Genomic DNA, 23441 nt, shown 5'->3' with positions numbered 1-23441 from the left:
TTCTGAACACAAGCAAAACTAATATTCAAATGTGAATACAACAAAAATGACTTATATATGTTCTATTCACATATGAATATAACAAAACATATTGATATGTGAATATATATGTTTTATTCAAATATTCATTTGCGAATATGTTTTGTTATATTCACATATGAATAGAACATAACTTGTTGTCATACATACATTATTCAAATCTGAATACAACAAAAATGACTTATATATGTTCCATTCACATATGAATTAACAAAAAAAAAAATATTCAAATGTCAATAAAAAATGTGAATATATATGTTTTATTCAAATATTCATTTCTGAACATGTATGTTATATTCACATATGAATAGAACATAACTAGCTGTCATATAGTAGATATGTCTACAAAAAATTCCAAACCGCTCAAAAAGCATGCATGAACATTTCACCGTTGGATCTTCTCAGTTGAATTCAACCTGTTTCAAAAGTATTAGGATATTAAGTATATTCAAAAAAGAAAAATTAGAATATTTTTCAAAAGTATTAGAATATTAAGTATATTCTAAAAAGAAAAATTAGAATAATATAAAAAAAAAATTAAAGACAATAATTTAGTAATAAAAATTATAATATTAGAATTATAAAATGTCAACATTACCTCGAAATCACATTCACTTGTGTTAAAATTCCATTCACAATCGATGTCAACTTTTTTTTTTCTCAACTACCACTTTCTTCTTTGATATATTTGTTCTTTTATGTTTGACAATGCATATGTCGAAACCAACGCCTAAAGTAACACTCTTTTGTGAACAAGAAACAAGTGAATGAAGAATCTCGCTCTGCACCATGAGAAAAATAGTCTTGGTATATACCATAGATGCATGTTTCTCCATATCTTCAAGATGTGTTTTGATGATTGGAATTATAGTAGATGTATCAAAATCAAATTTGATCTGATTATTCCTTTGCCTTTTCATAACAGACTCAAAAGCATTCATGAAATGGTTTAACGTATAACCATGATGCGATACCCTACTGAATGCTGAATTCTCACTTTCCGACCGAGAGTTGTTCTCATTAGACCTGACATTGGTACATCCTTAAAATAGGTTGGAATCCAACTGCTTCTCAAATCAAACATCTTTCATCCATTTATTGTCTTGTAACTTATATTTTACCATTAATGCATCCCATCTCATTTCAAAATCTTTCACAGGAATTTTGGAGTCCCATACTATACTATTGAAGTCTGCCTTAAAATTCGATTCATTCATTGTTTCCCAACTTACCTTTAAAAACAATTCATATATTATTCTGTTAGAATATAATATAATACAAAAAGACATTTCATTTAATATATTATCCTAATTACAAAAAATATTTCATTTAATATTCTGATAGAATATAATACAATATAAAAAGGCATTTCATTTAATATATTATTCTAATTAAAAAAACTGCCATTTAATATTGATAAGAAACGAACAATAATGTCATATTTATATTGAACATAATGTCATATTTATATTGATAATAATATAACAATAATGTCAGTACCTTTAATGGAAGTTTACTTGTGATATGCCACATACAAAATCTATGTTTTATGTATGGCAATACTATCTCAATAGCTTTTTTCATTGCTGGATCTTGATTGGTCACGACCATGATTGGTGCTTTTCCAAAACACTTCAAGAATGACCGAAGTAACCAAATATAGGAATTTGTATCTTCTCTACACAACAAACCAACTCCAAAAGTGATGCACCTTTTGTGATTATTAATGCTAGTAAAATGTACAAATACCATACAATACCTAAAAAAACACAAAAAAAGACCATTAGAATATATAACTAAAAAATGTTTATAATTCTAGAATAAATACAACTTTGTACGATATGTTGCGTCAAACGAAACAACGTCCCCAAATAACTAAAAGTTTTGTTTTGAAGTATCATTAGCCCAAAAGAGAGCATTTAACTGCTTCTTGTCACATCTGTATTCGTATGCGAAATTTGTAACATTCTATTGATGATTCTAAAGCTTTGTAATCAACAAATTTGCATTAGTGCCCCCGATGTGACAATTTATATACCTTGTAAAAAATTTCCAATCTATCTCTAGTCCACCAATAAATTCACATCCTCCTTTTATAACGCACATTAGCCTATATGCTGTAGTTGCCCCCACCTTTGCACTCGAAAGCTTATGTATAAAAGTTTGATCAACAATATCCAACTGATGTTTAGCTCTTGAAAGATGCATACAATCTTGATTGATCAATTTGTGGTTGTGTGTAACACCGTAAAAATTAAAACAATTTTTCACATTTCCGAAACACATTTTTCATTCACATTTATTAATAAAATCTCATTGTATCATATCTCTGTTCACAAAACATTTTCCAAGATCAAAATACATAAAACTCCATGTGTGTGTACGAATCATCTCGACGCCTTCCCGTGATCATCACTGGTACCTGAAACACATAACACATAACACTGTAAGCATAAAAGCTTAGTAAGTTCCCCAAAATACCACTCTAACACATATTAGCCACTCAAGGCTATAGCTCTGCTGACCCTCTGGTCAGTGTGTCTCAGTGGGACCCTCCAGTCCCAACTCTCTGTAGGCTCTCTAGCCCTAACTCTATGGACCCACTGGTCCTATCTTTGGAAACTCTGAATCATACATATCACATATCACAATAACACATAAATAGCATACAAATTCACTGGCACATAACTCAACAGTACACTAGCACATAACTCTGTTACCACTCTAGGTAAGTATAGTGAGAAGACTCACCTCAAATGTCTCGGTAAATCTTTGACTCGGTAGAAATATGGTCTAGCCTCCGCCTAATCACATAAAGTAAATACTCTCATAAATATAACTCTCGAGACTAGACTCAACCCTCTCTTGGCATCCTCAGAAGGGTAAAAGACCATTTTACCCCTCCCTTGATACAAAGACCCTAACGTTGACCAAACCCTCAAAGTCAACAAAAGTCAATGGTCAAACTTTGACCTGACTCGCCGAGTGCACTTGGGTGACTCGGCGAGTCTACGCGTGTCCACTAATCCCCTAGACTCGCATGACACGTCGAGTCTTTCCCCTGCTCGACAGGTTACACCTGGCATGAATCGCGGGGCCACCCTGACTCAACTCGCCGAGTCCCATTATGAACTCGGTGAGTTCCGCCTTGAATTCTAGTCCCCTAATTCCCTCTGACTCACCGAGTCATTCCCCCGACTCGGCAAGTACTCACATAACGATCTATGGGGAAAACCCTAACCCTACTCGTCGAGTCTTTCTTGGTACTCGGCGAGTTCACGCTATGCTCGAGCTCAAAAGACCTCCTGAGGTCAGATCCGTTCCTCCAACTCATAGATCTGGCCTCCTTAAGCAATATAAACACGTAAAGTTTGGATCTTGATGGCCATACAAAGACCCAATGGCTCTATTTGATGAAAAGGCCTCAATATCTCACCCTAAGCTCTTATCACCCAATGTCTCCCCATAAAGATCAAGGGGTTTAGGTCTCTGGACCTCTTTGGATCCAGATTCGAATCCTCAACACAAGAAGGGACCAACTTCACTATCATTCATACTATAAATGGGCTAGAAATCCTAACTCTCAAGGATTAACACCGAAAACTGAAGAAGGATCGAATATATACCTCAATATGAAGTCCTTAGGCTCTGAAATCCACAGAATAGCACCCTCTTCAGTTCCCTCTTGCCTTGGTCACCTTCTTCTTGCAAAAACACCCACACAAGGATCAAAAATGGCCTCTTCTTCCTCACAAACGCTCTAGATTGCTAGGGTTTCACTCAGGGGTCTGGTAGCCGCAAATGGTGGTTATAAGCCCCTTTAAATAGGTCTCAAACCCAGGGGATTAGGGTTTCATTAAACTGCGTGGACTCGCCGAGTCCATTTCTCGACTCGCCGAGTCCGGTCATTAACCCGGATGAAATTCGCGACTCTACTCGGCGAGTCTAAGCATTAACTCGTCGAGTCTCTCCAAAATCTCCAAAATAAATGAATAAATAAGGTACCTGGAAATCCGGATGTTACATTGTGCTGTTGTTCAAAGCGCGACAGGTAAACTTCTGAAGAATGTGGTATAACTTTGAATGCAACAAAAGCTGTGCAATTTGTGCATTTACAATTACTATTTCTCAATTGCTTGTTATGATCATCACTAATCGTGTCTAAGGTAGAAGTGTTTGGCAATCCCCCTCTATTGCATATAAAATATTTCGAAGTTGTGATTCCACTCTTTTTCCTCTCTGTTGATTTTCTAATATCAAAACCAGATCTTAATGCATATCCTTTAACCACTTAATACCATCTTTGATATCTTTAAAAATTGAACCCATAGGAGGTATCCAACTAGCTTCAACCTCTGAAATCCAAAAGAAAGAACCATTAGCTCTAATGAATTGTTTGCAAGAGCCACATTATGCTGCAACATTGTCACTCTAAACTACAAAAAGAATATACCACCATGTTAACATATAATCAGAATAATTTGCATTCATATGATTGAAATCATAAAAAACCACAATGCTATATGTGGATTATTCTATAAGCATAATATGCAGTAACATGAACTTATCACCAACATCATTCTATAAGAATAACCGATATCAGTAACATAATTACCTTGGATTTCCGATTGATTTTCATCATTATGCAGAATCTCTGAATCACCAAAACTGAATTGATGATTTTCTTCATCGTAATGATCATTTCCGATGTCATTTATATCTAAATCATCCATAACTGTTACTAGGTTAAAAATCGAATGTGTTATATGCGACTTACAATGAAAGCAATGAAAACTCAAACCTTGATCAATTGATCAAATCATGATATAAAGTAAAATTTAACAAAATTACCTTAGGTTTCCGATTGATTTTCCTTGTTATGAAGAATCTCTGAATCATTAGAACCGAACTGATGATTTTCTTCATCGAGATGATTGTTTTCGATGACATGCATATCCAAATCATCCATAACTGTTATCATTATTGATATATAAATGTATGTACAATATTCTATGTATGTACAATATTCTATAAGTAACATGCAGTCTCATGAACTTATCACTAAGATGATGTTAATGAAAAGCAAATAGATGATGTTAATCAAAAGAAAACAAATGACATGTTGCTGAAAAACATAATGATTGAATGAAAGTTAAAAATCAAACAATGTAATAAATGATGCATTGTCAAATAACATATTATAGATTAAATTGTTTTCTAGGTCAAACAAATTCAACAACAAATGATGTTTGATTGTTGAATTGGATGTCTCAACAACAAATGATATTTGATTGCTGAAATCACAAATCATACAAATATAAAATTCAAGAAATCGATAATAGCTTGATGATTCAATTCATGAACTAGGTTAAAAATTGAATATGTTATATGCAAGTAACAGTGAAATCGATGAAAACTCAAACCTTGATCAATTGACGATTTCATGATGTTGAGTAAAATTCACAACTTGAAAGATCGTAAACAATTGTTGAAGATGAAGATTAGCATAAATTGTTGAACACTTGAACCTCTACTGAAATCGATGATCACAGAGTTAAAATTGATCAAAATCTTCTAATAGTTGCTAATGTCGATACATGAACATAAACATTAATCACTCAAATTATCAATTGCAGATGTAGAAGAATCAAGAACATGAACTCGAAAAACACAAAAATCGCGAATTTAAAAGCTATGATTTAGCATCGTTTGATCAATGTCCAAATCAAATCGATTATCGGTTGAAAAAAAATATAAGATTGGAGATAGAATATCGATCCAATTGAATTGAAGAACAAGGAATGTTGATTCATCGAATAAATTGGTAGAAAACCGAAATAGATGAGATGATTTCTTGATGACGTGAAACTTAAGCTAACCTGATATCTGATCATCTTAAATTTAACCTAGTGACTATTAACTAATCAGTTAGATTAATTAGTCTTAATCCATTTTTTTATGAGCCACAAGATCAAATTTGATCAAAAGCTAAGATTTGGTCCCCATGTCTCACAAAATATAGGCGGTCTCAAATGAATCTCTCTCTCTCTATCTCTATACTTATATATATATATATATATATATATATATATATATATATATATACATATATCACTACAAGAAACTGAACCTATAGGGACGACAAATGTCGTCTCTATAGGTTCTAAAAGTCATCCCTATAGGTCTCCGAGACGATATATCGTCCCTATTGCTCTCGTCACCATAGCCCCATCGCAATAGATTTTTTTTCCGTCGCTATAAATACCGTCGCAATAGGTAGCCTTTAGAGACGACATGTCGTCCTTTTTTGGTTCGTCGCTATACGATACTAGTCTCCATAGGTATATCTATAGAGATGACATGTCGTGTCTATAGGTGCGTCTATAAAGACGACAAGTCGTCTCCATAGATAAAGCTATAAAGACAACATGTCGTCTTAATAGACGGAGATATCTAGTTAATACGTTTCATCCTAAGCAATAAGTTTCGCAATTGCACCTACTAAAAATACCTGTTCACACACCAAAAAAGAGCAATTTGAAACAATAGTTGTCATGCCCTTTGATTCATGACGAAGCCTATTTTGGGTATGAGAATGCAAGATTGTAGGGTGTCTTTCAGGCATGCTCTCATCATCCACCAAATCCAATCCCAACACCTTTAAAATATTATTAAAACATTACATACAAATTTTTATGAAATAAATCAAATTCTAATTATGTAATGTGTACAATTTAATTGGTACCTGTTTCAAGAAAACATGCAACTGGGGATGTGAATCTTGATCGATTAAAACATTGTCCAAAATTGTCTAAAATGATGTCACAATTCTCATTTCTTTGTATATGTTGTAAAGCCGGGATAGCTGAACAACACAAGTATGCATATAAATTATAATGTTAGTTGATATTTAAGTATAAACATTTGGTGTCTTTTAAAGTATTGTAGTAAGAGATCACCTGAATCAACCAGACAACATTCTCACTGTATAATTCATTGTTTACAATCCAACTAGCTAAATCATCCCATTTACTTTGCTTTCTTCCATATATAGATATTTTGTAACATCCCGAGTTCAGGAGTGCAAGTTCAGGGTTCAAAAAGAAAATGTATAAGGGCAACTCGGCGAGTCCATGGGTGGACTCGGCGAGTAGATTCGCGATTTTGGTCGCGTGTTAAGCGGCCAACTCGGCGAGTCGGCGGCTGGACTCGGCGAGTTGGTGCTGGGTGAAGAAAACCCTAATCTTCGGGGTTTGCACCCTATTTAAAGAATGATATGCCTTCTTTTCAGCCTCTATTTCCCTGAGTGTTCCAGAGAAAACCCTAATCGTGAGAAACTCCATTATTGAGAGGATTGAAGCTTGGAAGAAGGAATTTATGAAGAGAAATTGGAGGAATTCGAGGATAGCACCAAGAGGGCTTGTGGATCTGAAGTCTACATCAGTTTAGGCTCATCTTTCGGGTAAGAATCCTCTGTCTTGAGCCTTTTTTCCCTTATTGTCATCCATGGTGGTTGTTTTGGGGTTTTTGAAGTATTTCATGAGTTATTTCGGGATTGGAAGACGGATTTGAGGATGCTACCTCAGATCTGAAGTAGTGATGATCCAAAAATGCATAAAGTCCCTGTTCTTGAGTGATTGGTGAAGCTATCTTGTCCCAAACCCAAACCCTAAAGTGTAAAATGCCTAGATCTCTTTGGATTCACGTAAAGTTCGCCACTTTACATGATGGATGGGTTATAGGAGGCTAGATCTACGTTTTGGAGCAATTGCATGGCCTGGAAGGTTCTGTTTGGAATGAGATCTAGAGGCACTCGGCGAGTCACAAGGGTATACTCGGCGAGTTTCTTGAAGATGGTCTAGAACTCGGCGAGTTGGAAGAACAACTCGGCGAGTAGGTTGAAGATAGCCTTGGACTCGGCGAGTCTGTTCTTGGACTCGACGAGTCTGGTCGTGAGGTCCTATCCTTTCTTATGGTTGAGCTGTGAATTAGTGAGTCAAGGGATGACTCGGTGAGTCGAGTGTGAAAGGACTCAGACTTGTTGAACTCGGTGAGTCTCGGGGTGACTCGGCGAGTTGAGTCGCGGATTGGGGAAAGTTCTGAGCATGGGGACTCGGCGAGTAGAGTCAGTCAGGGGTTGACTTTGACTTTGACCAAGGGTTGACCAGTTGACTTCCAGGGGCATTTTGGTAATTGTTGGATATTATTTTGAGTTCAGTGTTCTGGTGGTTGGCCAGTGGTGGAGATCGTATCAGTGATCGGAGCAGCTTGGGTTATCTGTTCAGTTGGCAGTTTCGAGGTGAGTTATCGTCACTATATCAATAGGGTCAAAGGCACCAAGGCTGGCCCTTTATCGGATTGAGATCCGGGTATTTGTTGTTATGATATTGCTTGATATGTTGCATCCTGGTAGCTAGGATGGTATATGTTAGAGACCTGGTTGAGGTCGGTATCCTGAGATGTAGGGTGATGCTATGCTAGTGACCGGTTAGGTCGGTATCCTGGTTAGGGTGATGATATGTTATGTAATCTGTTTGATCGGTTTGTTGACTGTGAATTGTTATATGATTGTATGCTTATGTGCACATGGTTGTTTGGACTGGAGTTGGGTTGAGGCGTGTCCTGCTTTGTGCTGTAGGCCAAGATACCCACGGCGGACTGGTTGTCCCGAAGGCCCAGCGAGCGTTCCAGATAGGCTGTAGGCCTCAAGAGGGCGGACCAGACGTGCCGAGGCTCGGAGAGTGGACCAGGCCGACTGAAGGCCCGGTGCGGGCGGACCAGTCATACTGTAGACTCAGAGAGTGGACCAGGTGGATTGAAGGCCCGGTGCGGGCGGACCAATCACACTGCAGACTCGATGTATATGGATAGACTCGGAGGGTGGACCAGGTGTACTGTTGGCCGGTGCGGCGGACCAGTCACACAGTAGACCCGAAGTGCATGGCTGTTCTGTGATCGAATATGATATGGCATGTTATGCGTGTATGGTATACGTGGTTGGTATTTTGGGGATATCTCACTAAGCTTTCGGGCTTACAGTTGTGGTTTTATGTTTTTCAGGTTCTTCAGGAGACCGTGGCAAGGCGAAGGCGTGGTCGTACCGCTCCTCACGTTTATGTTGTGATGTGATTCTGGGAATGCTCTAAATAAATTGTATTGAAATCCTTTTTGTAATAATTTAATGAAATCTGGTTGTTTTTGAAAAATTTAAATTGGTTGGAATTTTTCGGTCGTTACAAGTTGGTATCAGAGCCTTGGTTTGAGTGAATTGGAGGAACACTTGTGTGACTCCAGTCTCAAATCGAGGAGGGTTTTCAAAAGAGAATTTATAACGGTTTTCAAAATGAGTAAAAGGAGGACGCGGAGGTACGATCAGCTGGAGCCAGTAAGTAACCCCAAAATACCATACATGATATTTGTTTTTGAGCATTGTTAGAACAGCAGGCTAGTGCTTGGCTAGGGATCTTCAGGATTTCATGATAATGTTTCCTGATTTATGATGCCTGTTAGCCTAGGGTTTCCTTGTGGGAGATTTCCAGTGTTCCTCTGGTGTGAGGATTGAGCGCTTGTTATGTATATTTTCACTAGGGTGTTGTGGTAGTAATTCATACAAATATGGGTAGGTGTGGAAGGTAGTATCGGCCCGTACTACTGAAAGCACAGGACCCATACGCGTTTCAGGGAAACCATGACCTCTAGGGTTGGATTGAGAGTTGGTTCCCGGGTTGGTGGGAAGTGTCTGAGATTTTGTGGTGTTTTTCAGTATGGAGATTTCGAGGCATGCTGGGAGGGATCCGTGTCAGGATCGGGATCAGGAGAGGGAGTTTCGGACGAGTCAGTACCGCCCGAGGTTATTGGTCAGATGAGCACGTGCGAGTTGGATGCGAGGATTCATGAGATCCTGCATGATGAGGTTGCTGCGATGTTCTGGGCTGAGTTGCCGGAACTGTTTGGGTCGATCAAGACCGCCATGGTTGAGTATTTTGATGAGCGCTATGCAGCTCTCAAAGAGACGGCTGCCACGGCGGCTACAACGGCTGTAGCAGCGGCAGGGGGAGGAGCTGGTCGGGGTTTTCAGTATTGGGACTTCGATAATACGAAGCCTCCCACCTTTGATGGAGTTCAGGACCCGATTGTTGCTATGAGATGGTTATCGGACGTGGAGGGGTGTTCATTCACGTATTCATGCCCTGCTGATCAGAGGGTGAGGTGTGCTCTGAACCTGTTGAGGCTCGGGGCGAAGGATTGGTGGAGATTGACCACGGGGTCATATTCGGATGCGCAGAGGACCGCGGTTTCAAGGGATCAGTTCAGAGAGATGTTCAACACTCGTTATGTTCCGTGGGTTGAGAGGGAGAGATTGGCTCAGGAATTCCTCGAGCTGAAGCAAGATTCGGAGTCGGTGACGGAGATCACCAGGATGTTCACTGAGAGGGCGATGTTCTGCCCTGAGTTCGCTTCGGAGCAGGCTCAGATGTCTCGATGTCTGAGCATGATCAAGAGGGATATCAGACAGTTTGTGTCTACGCAGAGGTGCGAGACTTTGTTGGAGTTGTAGGAGGCCGCAGGCGGCGTCAGTTAGAGATTGAGTTGGAGTTGCGTGAGATGAGGCAGGCTCCGGTGCAATCGCAGCCGGCGCCGAAACGGTCCAAGACTGTTGATTCTAGGATAGGAGATCTGAGCAGCCACACTTGTGGGAAGTGTGGGAGGGGTCACACCGGAGTTTGTAGGTCCGGTGGTGCATGCCTCAAGTGCGGAAAGGAGGGGCACTATGCGAGGGATTGTCGGCAGTCAGCGCCGGTTCGGGATTTGAGGATTTGTTATCATTGTCATCAGGTTGGACATTTGAGGGTCAACTGTCCACAGCTTGCTGCAGGACCGGTGCAGGCTCCAGCACCGGCCACTTTGAGGATCACGGGTGGAGGTCAGGGTGGAGCGGAGCCCCCAAGGGCTCAGGGTCGTGTTTTTCAGCTTACAACAGAGAAGGTCGGAGCAGTGTCGGATGCAGCCGCGGGTATGTTTCTTTCTTGATGTCTTGATTATCTTGTGATTATTGTGGAGTATTGTTTATCTGCTAGTTTCATTTCGTGGTTTCGGTGTGGTATTCGTTGTTCTTTGAGGGTTATGGTTTGGTTATGGGTTGTTGTTTGGGAATTTCGTTGGTTATCATTCATGAGGTTTATTAGTGGAAATTTGGCGTTGGTCGGAATGTCGGGTAGCATCTGCTTTCTGCGGAGTGGTTAGCATCAGATTGAGTTTCTTTCGAGCGGGATGATCAGTGTGGAAATGTGATTTTTATGAAGGTTGATAGTGCTAGTGGGAATCAGTCCGCGTGTAAGTGTTGGTTTTGTGCAGGGTTGTTTTGGGAGGTTGGTGATAGCGACCGGTGGTTGATAATCAGTGCTATAAGTGGGGGAGAATTGGAAATTCTTCGGGAGTTCGATGAGCATGTGAAGTTGTTTAGCTGTTTGGGATTCAGCAGTGTTCTGTCAGCCAAGAGCGTAGGCTGGTATGAGTAAGTGGCAGACATGCGGGGAAGGATACAGACCAAGGGTACTTAATTGAGGAGGGCCTGGGATCAGGCCGGGATTGAGTTGTGTGATGGAGATAGAGTTCGGAACCCCTAGAGGTCTAGACCAGTATGCATGCGAGGATTTCCCGGAGAGATAACTTGGAGTGATGAATGCCGGTTGAGCGGTCCGGATAGACTGAAGGCCGGTAGGCGTACCAGTCAAACCGAAGGCTTGGAGAACGGTCCAGTCAGGAGTGCAAGTTCAGGGTTCAAAGTGAAAATATATAAGGGCAACTCGACGAGTCCATGGGTGGACTCGGCGAGTACAGTCGCGATTCTGGTCGCGTGTTAAGTGGCCAACTCGGCGAGTCGGCGGCTGGACTCGGCGAGTTGGTGCTAGGTGAAAAAAACCCTAATCTTCGGGGTTTGCACCCTATTTAAAGAATGATATGCCTTCTTTTCAGCCTCTATTTCCCTGAGTGTTCCAGAGAAAACCCTAATCGTGAGAAACTCCATTATTGAGGGGATTGAAGCTTGGAAGAAGGAATTTATGAAGAGAAATTGGAGGAATTCGAGGATAGCACCAAGAGGGCTTGTGGATCTGAAGTCTACATCAGTTTAGGCTCATCTTTGGGGTAAGAATCCTCTGTCTTGAGCCTTTTTTCCTTTATTGTCATCCATGGTGGTTGTTTTGGGGTTTTTGAAGTATTTCATGAGTTATTTCGGGATTGGAAGACGGATCTGAGGATGCTACCTCAGATCTGGAGTAGTGATGATCCAAAAATGCATAAAGTCCTTGTTCCTGAGTGATTGGTGAAGCTATCTTGTCCCAAACCCAAACCCTAAAGTGTGAAATGCCTAGATCTCTTTGGATTCACGTAAAGTTCGCCACTTTACATGATGGATGGGTTGTAGGAGGTTAGATCTACGTTTTGGAGCAATTGCATGGCCTGGAAGGTTCTGTTTGGAATGAGATCTAGAGGCACTCGGCGAGTCACAAGGGTATACTCGGCGAGTTGCTTGAAGATGGTCTAGAACTCGGCGAGTTGGAAGAACAACTCGGCGAGTAGGTTGAAGATAGCCTTGGACTCGGCGAGTCTGTTCTTGGACTCGACGAGTCTGGTCGTGAGGTCCTATCCTTTCTTATGGTTGAGCTGTGAATCAGTGAGTCAAGGGATGACTCGGTGAGTCGAGTGTGAAAGGACTCAGAGTTGTTGAACTCGGCGAGTCTCGGGGTGACTCGGCGAGTTGAGTCGCGGATTGGGGAAAGTTCTGAGCATGGGGACTCGGCGAGTAGAGTCAGTCAGGGGTTGACTTTGACTTTGACCAAGGGTTGACTAGTTGACTTCCAGGGGCATTTTGGTAATTGTTGGATATTATTTTGAGTTCAGTGTTCTGGTGGTTGGCCAGTGGTGGAGATCGTATCAGTGATCGGAGCAGCTTGGGTTATCTGTTCAGTTGGCAGTTTTGAGGTGAGTTATCGTCACTATATCAATAGGGTCAAAGGCACCAAGGCTGGCCCTTTATCGGATTGAGATCCGGGTATTTGTTGTTATGATATTGCTTGATATGTTGCATCCTGGTAGCTAGGATGGTATATGTTAGAGACCTGGTTGAGGTCGGTATCCTGAGATGTAGGGTGATGCTATGCTAGTGACCGGTTAGGTCGGTATCCTGGTTAGGGTGATGATATGTTATGTAATCTGTTTGATCGGTTTGTTGACTGTGAATTGTTATATGATTGTATGCTTATGTGCACATGGTTGTTTGGACTGGAGTTGGGTTGAGGCGTGTCCTGCTTTGTGCTGTAGGCCAAGATACCCACGGCGGACTGGTTGTCCCGAAGGCCCAGCGAGCGTTCCAGATAGGCTGTAGGCGTCAAGAGGGCGGACCAGACGTGCCGAGGCTTGGAGAGTGGACCAGGCCGACTGAAGGCCCGGTGCGGGCGGACCAGTCATACTGTAGACTCAGAGAGTGGACCAGGTGGATTGAAGGCCCGGTGCGGGCAGACCAATCACACTGCAGACTCGATGTATATGGATAGACTCGGAGGGTGGACCAGGTGTACTGTTGGCCGGTGCGGCGGACCAGTCACACAGTAGACCCGAAGTGCATGGCTGTTCTGTGATCGAATATGATATGGCATGTTATGCGTGTATGGTATACGTGGTTGGTATTTTGGGGATATCTCACTAAGCTTTCGGGCTTACAGTTGTGGTTTTATGTTTTTCAGGTTTTTCAGGAGACCGTGGCAAGGCGAAGGCGTGGTCGTACCGCTCCTCACGTTTATGTTGTGATGTGATTCTGGGAATGCTCTAAATAAATTGTATTGAAAACCTTTTTGTAATAATTTAATGAAATCTGGTTGTTTTTGAAAAATTTAAATTGGTTGGAATTTTTCGGTCGTTACAAGTTGGTATCAGAGCCTTGGTTTGAGTGAATTGGAGGAACACTTGTGTGACTCCAGTATCAAATCGAGGAGGGTTTTCAAAAGAGAATTTATAACGGTTTTCAAAATGAGTAAAAGGAGGACGCGGAGGTACGATCAGCTGGAGCCAGTAAGTAACCCCAAAATACCATACATGATATTTGTTTTTGAGCATTGTTAGAACAGCAGGCTAGTGCTTGGCTAGGGATCTTCAGGATTTCATGATAATGTTTCCTGATTTATGATGCCTGTTAGCCTAGGGTTTCCTTGTGGGAGATTTCCAGTGTTCCTCTGGTGTGAGGATTGAGCGCTTGTTATGTATATTTTCACTAGGGTGTTGTGGTAGTAATTCATACAAATATGGGTAGGTGTGGAAGGTAGTATGGGCCCGTACTACTGAAAGCACAGGACCCATACGCGTTTCAAGGAAACCATGACCTCTAGGGTTGGGTTGAGAGTTGGTTCCCGGGTTGGTGGGAAGTGTCTGAGATTTTGTGGTGTTTTTCAGTATGGAGATTTCGAGGCATGCTGGGAGGGATCCGTGTCAGGATCGGGATCAGGAGAGGGAGTTTCGGACGAGTCAGTACCGCCCGAGGTTATTGGTCAGATGAGCACGTGCGAGTTGGATGCGAGGATTCATGAGATCCTGCATGATGAGGTTGCTGCGATGTTCTGGGCTGAGTTGCCGGAACTGTTTGGGTCGATCAAGACCGCCATGGTTGAGTATTTTGATGAGCGCTATGCAGCTCTCAAAGAGACGGCTGCCACGGCGGCTACAACGGCTGTAGCAGCGGCAGGGGGAGGAGCTGGTCGGGGTTTTCAGTATTGGGACTTCGATAATACGAAGCCTCCCACCTTTGATGGAGTTCAGGACCCGATTGTTGCTATGAGATGGTTATCGGATGTGGAGGGGTGTTCATTCACGTGTTCATGCCCTGCTGATCAGAGGGTGAGGTGTGCTCTGAACCTGTTGAGGCTCGGGGCGAAGGATTGGTGGAGATTGACCACGGGGTCATATTCGGATGCGCAGAGGACCGCGGTTTCAAGGGATCAGTTCAGAGAGATGTTCAACACTCGTTATGTTCCGTGGGTTGAGAGGGAGAGATTGGCTCAGGAATTCCTCGAGCTGAAGCAAGATTCGGAGTCGGTGACGGAGATCACCAGGATGTTCACTGAGAGGGCGATGTTCTGCCCTGAGTTCGCTTCGGAGCAGGCTCAGATGTCTCGATGTCTGAGCATGATCAAGAGGGATATCAGACAGTTTGTGTCTACGCAGAGGTGCGAGACTTTGTTGGAGCTGTAGGAGGCCGCAGGCGGCGTCAGTTAGAGATTGAGTTGGAGTTGCGTGAGATGAGGCAGGCTCCGGTGCAATCGCAGCCGGCGCCGAAACGGTCCAAGACTGTTGATTCTAGGATAGGAGATCTGAGCAGCCACACTTGTGGGAAGTGTGGGAGGGGTCACACCGGAGTTTGTAGGTCCGGTGGTGCATGCCTCAAGTGCGGAAAGGAGGGGCACTATGCGAGGGATTGTCGGCAGTCAGCGCCGGTTCGGGATTTGAGGATTTGTTATCATTGTCATCAGGTTGGACATTTGAGGGTCAACTGTCCACAGCTTGCTGCAGGACCGGTGCAGGCTCCAGCACCGGCCACTTTGAGGATCACGGGTGGAGGTCAGGGTGGAGCGGAGCCCCCAAGGGCTCAGGGTCGTGTTTTTCAGCTTACAACAGAGAAGGTCGGAGCAGTGCCGGATGCAGCCGCGGGTATGTTTCTTTCTTGATGTCTTGATTATCTTGTGATTATTGTGGAGTATTGTTTATCTGCTAGTTTCATTTCGTGGTTTCGGTGTGGTATTCGTTGTTCTTTGAGGGTTATGGTTTGGTTATGGGTTGTTGTTTGGGAATTTCGTTGGTTATCATTCATGAGGTTTATTAGTGGAAATTTGGCGTTGGTCGGAATGTCGGGTAGCATCTGCTTTCTGCGGAGTGGTTAGCATCAGATTGAGTTTCTTTCGAGCGGGATGATCAGTGTGGAAATGTGATTTTTATGAAGGTTGATAGTGCTAGTGGGAATCAGTCCGCGTGTAAGTGTTGGTTTTGTGCAGGGTTGTTTTGGGAGGTTGGTGATAGCGACCGGTGGTTGATAATCAGTGCTATAAGTGGGGGAGAATTGGAAATTCTTCGGGAGTTCGATGAGCATGTGAAGTTGTTTAGCTGTTTGGGATTCAGCAGTGTTCTGTTAGCCAAGAGCGTAGGCTGGTATGAGTAAGTGGCAGACATGCGGGGCGGGATACAGACCAAGGGTACTTAATTGAGGAGGGCCTGGGATCAGGCCGGGATTGAGTTGTGTGATGGAGATAGAGTTCGGAACCCCTAGAGGTCTAGACCAGTATGCATGGGAGGATTTCCCGGAGAGATAACTTGGAGTGATGAATGCCGGTTGAGCGGTCCGGATAGACTGAAGGCCGGTAGGCGTACCAGTCAAACCGAAGGCTCGGAGAACGGTCCAGTCAGGAGTGCAAGTTCAGGGTTCAAAGTGAAAATATATAAGGGCAACTCGACGAGTCCATGGGTGGACTCGGCGAGTACAGTCGCGATTCTGGTCGCGTGTTAAGTGGCCAACTCGGCGAGTCGGCGGCTGGACTCGGCGAGTTGGTGCTGGGTGAAAAAAACCCTAATCTTCGGGGTTTGCACCCTATTTAAAGAATGATATGCCTTCTTTTCAGCCTCTATTTCCCTGAGTGTTCCAGAGAAAACCCTAATCGTGAGAAACTCCATTATTGAGAGGATTGAAGCTTGGAAGAAGGAATTTATGAAGAGAAATTGGAGGAATTCGAGGATAGCACCAAGAGGGCTTGTGGATCTGAAGTCTACATCAGTTTAGGCTCATCTTTGGGGTAAGAATCCTCTGTCTTGAGCCTTTTTTCCTTTATTGTCATCCATGGTGGTTGTTTTGGGGTTTTTGAAGTATTTCATGAGTTATTTCGGGATTGGAAGACGGATCTGAGGATGCTACCTCAGATCTGGAGTAGTGATGATCCAAAAATGCATAAAGTCCTTGTTCCTGAGTGATTGGTGAAGCTATCTTGTCCCAAACCCAAACCCTAAAGTGTGAAATGCCTAGATCTCTTTGGATTCACGTAAAGTTCGCCACTTTACATGATGGATGGGTTGTAGGAGGCTAGATCTACGTTTTGGAGCAATTGCATGGCCTGGAAGGTTCTGTTTGGAATGAGATCTAGAGGCACTCGGCGAGTCACAAGGGTATACTCGGCGAGTTGCTTGAAGATGGTCTAGAACTCGGCGAGTTGGAAGAACAACTCGGCGAGTAGGTTGAAGATAGCCTTGGACTCGGCGAGTCTGTTCTTGGACTCGACGAGTCTGGTCGTGAGGTCCTATCCTTTCTTATGGTTGAGCTGTGAATCAGTGAGTCAAGGGATGACTCGGTGAGTCGAGTGTGAAAGGACTTAGAGTTGTTGAACTCGGCGAGTTGAGTCGCGGATTGGGGAAAGTTATAAGCATGGGGACTCGGCGAGTCATCTGGTTGACTCGGCGAGTAGAGTCAGTCAGGGGTTGACTTTGACTTTGACCAAGGGTTGACCAGTTGACTTCCAGGGGTATTTTGGTAATTGTTGGATATTATTTTGAGTTTAGTGTTCTGGTGGTTAGCCAGTGGTGGAGATCGTTTCAGTGATCAGAGCAGCTTGGGTTATTTGTTCAGTCGGCAGTTTCAAGGTGAGTTATCCTCACTATATCAATAGGGTCAAAGGCACCAAGGCTGGCCCTTTATCGGATTGAGATCCGGGTATTTGTTGTTATGATATTGCTTGATATGTTGCATCCTGGTAGCTAGGATGGTATATGTTAGAGACCTGGTTGAGGTCGGTATCCTGAGATGTAGGGTGATGCTATGCTAGTGACCGGTTAGGTCGGTATCCTGGTTAGAGTGATGATATGTTATGTAATCTGTTTGATCGGTTTGTTGACTGTGAATTGTTATATGATTGTATGCTTATGTGCACATGGTTGTTTGGACTGGAGTTGGGTTGAGGCATGTCCTGCTTTGTGCTGTAGGCCAAGATACCCACGGCGGACCGGTTGTCCCGACGCCCCAGCGAGCGTTCCAGATAGGCTGTAGGCCCCAAGAGGGCGGACCAGACGTGCTGAGGCTCGGAGAGTGGACCAGGCCGACTGAAGGCCCGGTGCGGGCGGACCAGTCATACTGTAGACTCAGAGAGTGGACCAGGTGGATTGAAGGCCCGGTGCGGGCGGACCAATCACACTGCAGACTCGATGTATATGGATAGACTCGGAGGGTGGACCGGGTGTACTGTTGGTCGGTGCGGTAGACCAGTCACACAGTAGACCCGAAGTGCATGGCTGTTCTGTGATCGAATATGATATGGCATGTTATGCGTGTATGGTATACGTGGTTGGTATTTTGGGGATATCTCACTAAGCTTTCGGGCTTACAGTTGTGGTTTTATGTTTTTCAGGTTCTTCAGGAGACCGTGGCAAGGCGAAGGCGTGGTCGTACCGCTCCTCACGTTTATGTTGTGATGTGATTCTGGGAATGCTCTAAATAAATTGTATTGAAAACCTTTTTGTAATAATTTAATGAAATCTGGTTGTTTTTGAAAAATTTAAATTGGTTGGAATTTTTCGGTCGTTACGTATTCTATATTCAGCCATCTGTCAAAAGGCAAAAGCTTTAAGTGTAAGTGTAAGTGTCATGCATGAATCAAAACAGATAAAAGGAATAAATAAATAACATGGATTTCAAAACTCACTTGTCCCATTCACTTTGCTTTCTTCCATATATAGATATTTACTCGCTTCAAGATCTACAAACACTTGGCTTGTTACCTCAGCAAGGAAACGACCGGAAAAAGTACTGAAACTTACCCTGAATAAGATTATCCTGTTTCAAGAAAATCTCCCGAAGCCTACTTTGACCACAGGGGTTGTATTTCAGATTGAATTTATCAAAACGATGAAATGTGCTCTTGTCTGCATGCACATCTAATTGATCACCAATCAGGTCATATCTACATTTAAGACTTATGATCATAAAAAACATTCACACAAGAAGATATAATTGTTCTACAGATAGTAAAGTTACCCGGTTAAATCCAAGGTCTCAAAAACCTCTTTTAAGGTCAGATATGTCCCATCACAAAATATTACAACCTGAAACAGGAAAAAAGAAACTTTGATTCTTGCAAAAGAGAAACACATTTTTTAAATGATCAAGAAATAGATATGAAGCATTATCTCATCAGGTTTCCTTCTGAACTTGGACTTAATGAACCTCAACAGATGCTTTTGATTCATGCTATCTTACAATCTTTATCTGCATAAACATGAACCACGCCATCTTCCATTTGAAAATAATGCTGCAAGCATTTGAATATCAAGTCAAGATTCAAGAAAATAAGCATCAAGAACAAACTTGTGTCAGAAACTTCAAACTTACATCATATTTTGTCTCAGGGGTATACTCAAAAGGATTTGGATTACGCTTTGGAGAACTTGGATCAGATATAACTTGTTTCTCCCATGGAGCAATGCTTTCTCTGAACACATAGCTCTTTTGCATCTCAAGACAAACTTGTAATGCTCTATAAACCTCTGCTTCATCATAAGATGGTGTCTCTGCAATAAGAGGAGTTGGAAAGAAATAAGATTATTCAATTTTCAAATACTTGTGTGTATGTGTTTTCCTGCATAGATGAAATTACAAACAAAAAGAAAGAGAGAAGATTACCAAATGGGCTGATTCTCAGCCTTAAAAAGGTCTCGTGTTCTGGTTCTTTCCTAAGAATATCAACAGCTACAGGATCTGGTTGAACACCATGCAGGTCTCCAGATACACTATGCTCTCCATTTGCATTATTATGTTCTGGTAAGCTCCCATGACCTTGTTTGGTAGATGCCAAACAGATGTTAAAAAATGTGTGTTTCATGATGGAATATCAGGTATCAGTTACAAACACACACAGAGATCTAATAATGTATCAAAAGCTTACAACATTCCATTAGTATGAAGGTATGTTATATCTAGATCTGCATTGTCAGTCATATCAGCATCTTCTTCAGACGAATAGGAAGTAGATAAAGAGAGTAAAAAGGAAGGAATATGTACTGATTGGAGAGGATACGTGATGATTTGAGCAATGATACCTCCGCCAGCTCCGACAAGGCTATTCACGACGGTGTTTGACATTCCTCTCCGTCAATGATTTCTGTGAGAGCTATGAAACCATAGAAAATCAAAATTCCAATTTCAAACACATAATTGCTAACATAAACCCCAATTCCAGTTTCTAACCATGAATTACTAACCTAGGTCGCCAAAGTGGGGCTTGTAATTGTTAAAATTCGTAACCGGGGGTGAAAAGGAAGCCGATAGTTGGAATTGTCGGTGGTCTTCGGCAACTAGCATGAGGATCGGTGGAGAGAGGAAGAAGATTTGCTGGTGGTGGGAGGTGAGGAAGTCGTCAGGGGAGAATATTTGACCGATCGATCGAGAGAGACCGATGATTGATTACTTAGCGTGCGTGAATGAAACGAAGGGGCTGTTCCAATTTTGGCCGTAGAGAGATATGAGGACGACAAGTCGTCCCTATAGCTATCCCCAAAACGACCTTCCCCCATTATTTCCGTCAAAGGATTTAAAAAATATGTTATTTTTTATTTTTTGTTATTTATTGGAGCGATATGTCGTCCCCATAGGTGTTTCAAGAACGCGCCAGACTCACTTTCGTTCCCGCCTAACATGTTGAGACGAGAGGTAGTCGTTGTAACTTCAAAAGTAAAAAATAATTAGTCAACTCTATGACAACAACATGTCGTCCCTATAGTGTGACTATTGCGACGACATATGTCGTCCCTATAGATATCGTCTCTATAGGTGCTTATTCTTGTAGTATATATATATATATATATATATATATATATATATATATATATATATATATATATATATATATATATATATATATATATATATATATATATTTGGCACTTATACCTAATTTTTTTAGCTTTTTCTATCTTCATTGAAATCCAAGGTGTCATAGGCAACTAGATGTACATAACTACATCACGGAAGCGAAGATCATGACCCATCATCATATACATAATTGCACCATGTGGAACTCATTGTAAGTATGATTAAATACCGGGATTTTCTATATGCATAAAAGTTACATACATCACCTGAATATGTTTTTAAATTAAACATATATATGGGGCAGAAATAGTGTTTTTTACATATGCATCATCCAATGATATTTTGGTTATTATTGTATCTAGAATTTATTCAGATTTATCGTTTGTAAGATGCGATGGAGTAAGTGGTGGTACCCCTAGCATAACTTTTTAATGGGGTTCCGCAGTGTGTGTATGGTGATAATCCTTGAGAGTAGTGGTAGGCATGCTCGATGGTTGAATAAAATCGATGTATCTGATAAGATGGCCTAAAAGTCGTTCATATTAGAACTTAACAATACTGATAAACTTTACCACTGATTTGAAATCAATGGTTGCATTATTCTTCAAATATATCATATGCCAAGTAATCCAATATCACACGTAAAAGCTTTCTACATATTTATGGATATATTATCTTATTGTTCAAGAAAACAAATGCAATTGTCCTATTATTTTTCATGCAAGTCATTAATCCATACACAAGTTGTTATACGTGCTAATCATAATATCTTTATACTATAAATTTCGTGCATAACCAAGTTATACTTTCACCAAAGTACCAATTCAGTTAGGGCATACTGTTAGAAAATTTGACATCATGAAGTGGTATGATAATCAATGAATTCTTGGATATCTGGAGGATTGTTTAAGTTTACTTTCGTTTTAATATTTCTACTCATTGTTCGAGTTTCAAGAAATTAAATATAATTTGCGATAATCCTAAGGGCACTTTCATATTAAAGCAAAAAACTGAAAGCAACGTTACTGAAGAATGTATGAAATGTTAGAGAGAGAGAGAGAGAGAGAGAGAGAGAGAGAGAGAGAGAGAGAGAGAGAGAGAGAGAGAGAGAGAGAGAGAGAGAGAGAGAGAGTCCTTGCGTTGTATGAGTGTATATACTTGTAAAATAAATGAAAATGCTTGGACTGTCACACAACGCAAGTTGTCCTTGAGTAGATCCTAAACTTGCCTTTCTCCCCCTTATTCCTCTTTACTTTGAGTCTTTGGTCATGTTTTTCCATTGCAATTTTAACTTGGGCCACCAACGTAGGATATATGCCAACCCCTTACCCCTTGACCCCTTAAGGTGGCATACGGGACGCGATCCCATGACCCCCACATTTTATTGTATTCAGGATCAAAGTCGATCTATACATAAGTATGCACTCCACACTACTGATTGATTATAAATGCAATTTAAGTCACCATTAGCATTCCCACTAACACTCATGGTTATAATTTTATGGATTTGAATCATCTATTGCACAAAGGAAATATATGATATCCCAATTTGGTTGCTTGCATATGCTTACTCTTTTTACAAAAAACATGTTTTAGAGATTATATAGATAAAAAGTTTGTTCTCTTAGGAACAATATATGGTTCCTATTGTTTGTTTGTTTGTTTGTTTGTTTTTTTGTTTTTTTTTTTTTAAATTTTCCTTCACCGATCCACCGAGATACAACTTGTCTTCCGCCACTTTTGCTCTCCAATCGAATGCTTACACTAGTCGATCCGGCCGACTCTAATTCACTCTTTCTTCGATTACAAATTACCATTTCTTCACGCTCACCGCTTCCACTTCCTACCTCCCTCTCTGTTTTCTCGATACCCTTTATCGTAGGCGTTTGCGCTCCTCTTGTTCCCTAAATATGGCCATCAATTTGTTTCAGTTACCATTTTTTTTTGCTTGCTATTGCCTATTCACCATCTACCTCTTCACCGACTTTTTTCTCCATTCATTGCCATCGTGGTTTCATGTTTCATCCAACTGCAGTAATTGATTGGCTCTTTTTGTCCAGTAATCGATCAAATATTTTTGCCCGGAGACCATTGATATTCTGTTCCACCTCCACCATCGCTTGTTTTCTACGGTGGTCTTACTGTTCTCTCTGTCACTCACTGCTGATTTAGGGTTCGAAGTTTATGCCTTCGTTAATCTGTGATTTGTAGGTGACATGGGTTCTCTCTTCATCCTTGTACTCTACCGTTAATAATCACCAACCACCTCTTCTCTCTTAGACACTTTCAGTTTCCAAGGTTCAGGTTCGTCTTCCTGTATTACAACTTTTATAACCTTTTAGTAGAGCTGTTAATCATAGTTATTGTTTAAGTTCGAAACTTTTGATTTTCTTTCTTTTGGTTTTACAAATCCAGGCATTATCAAATACAAGTGTTCTTTAGGTTCTGGTTACTGTGTTGAATGATCCTCTAAAGGGGCCTTCTATAAAGGTTTGCTCTTATCACCTTTTAG

General features: G+C 41.5%; 1 pseudogene; it reads right to left on the bottom strand.

Moving 5' to 3' along the window:
- Positions 1-440: 440 nt before the first annotated feature.
- Positions 441-20200, bottom strand: LOC111901197 (AMP deaminase-like; annotated as a pseudogene).
- Positions 20201-23441: the final 3241 nt, after the last annotated feature.

The sequence above is a fragment of the Lactuca sativa genome, chromosome 6 (genome assembly GCF_002870075.4).
Source record: "Lactuca sativa cultivar Salinas chromosome 6, Lsat_Salinas_v11, whole genome shotgun sequence".
Classification (NCBI taxonomy): Eukaryota; Viridiplantae; Streptophyta; class Magnoliopsida; order Asterales; family Asteraceae; genus Lactuca; species Lactuca sativa.
Note: the sequence above shows the minus strand (reverse complement) of the source record. Positions and strands in the feature narration are given on the sequence as shown.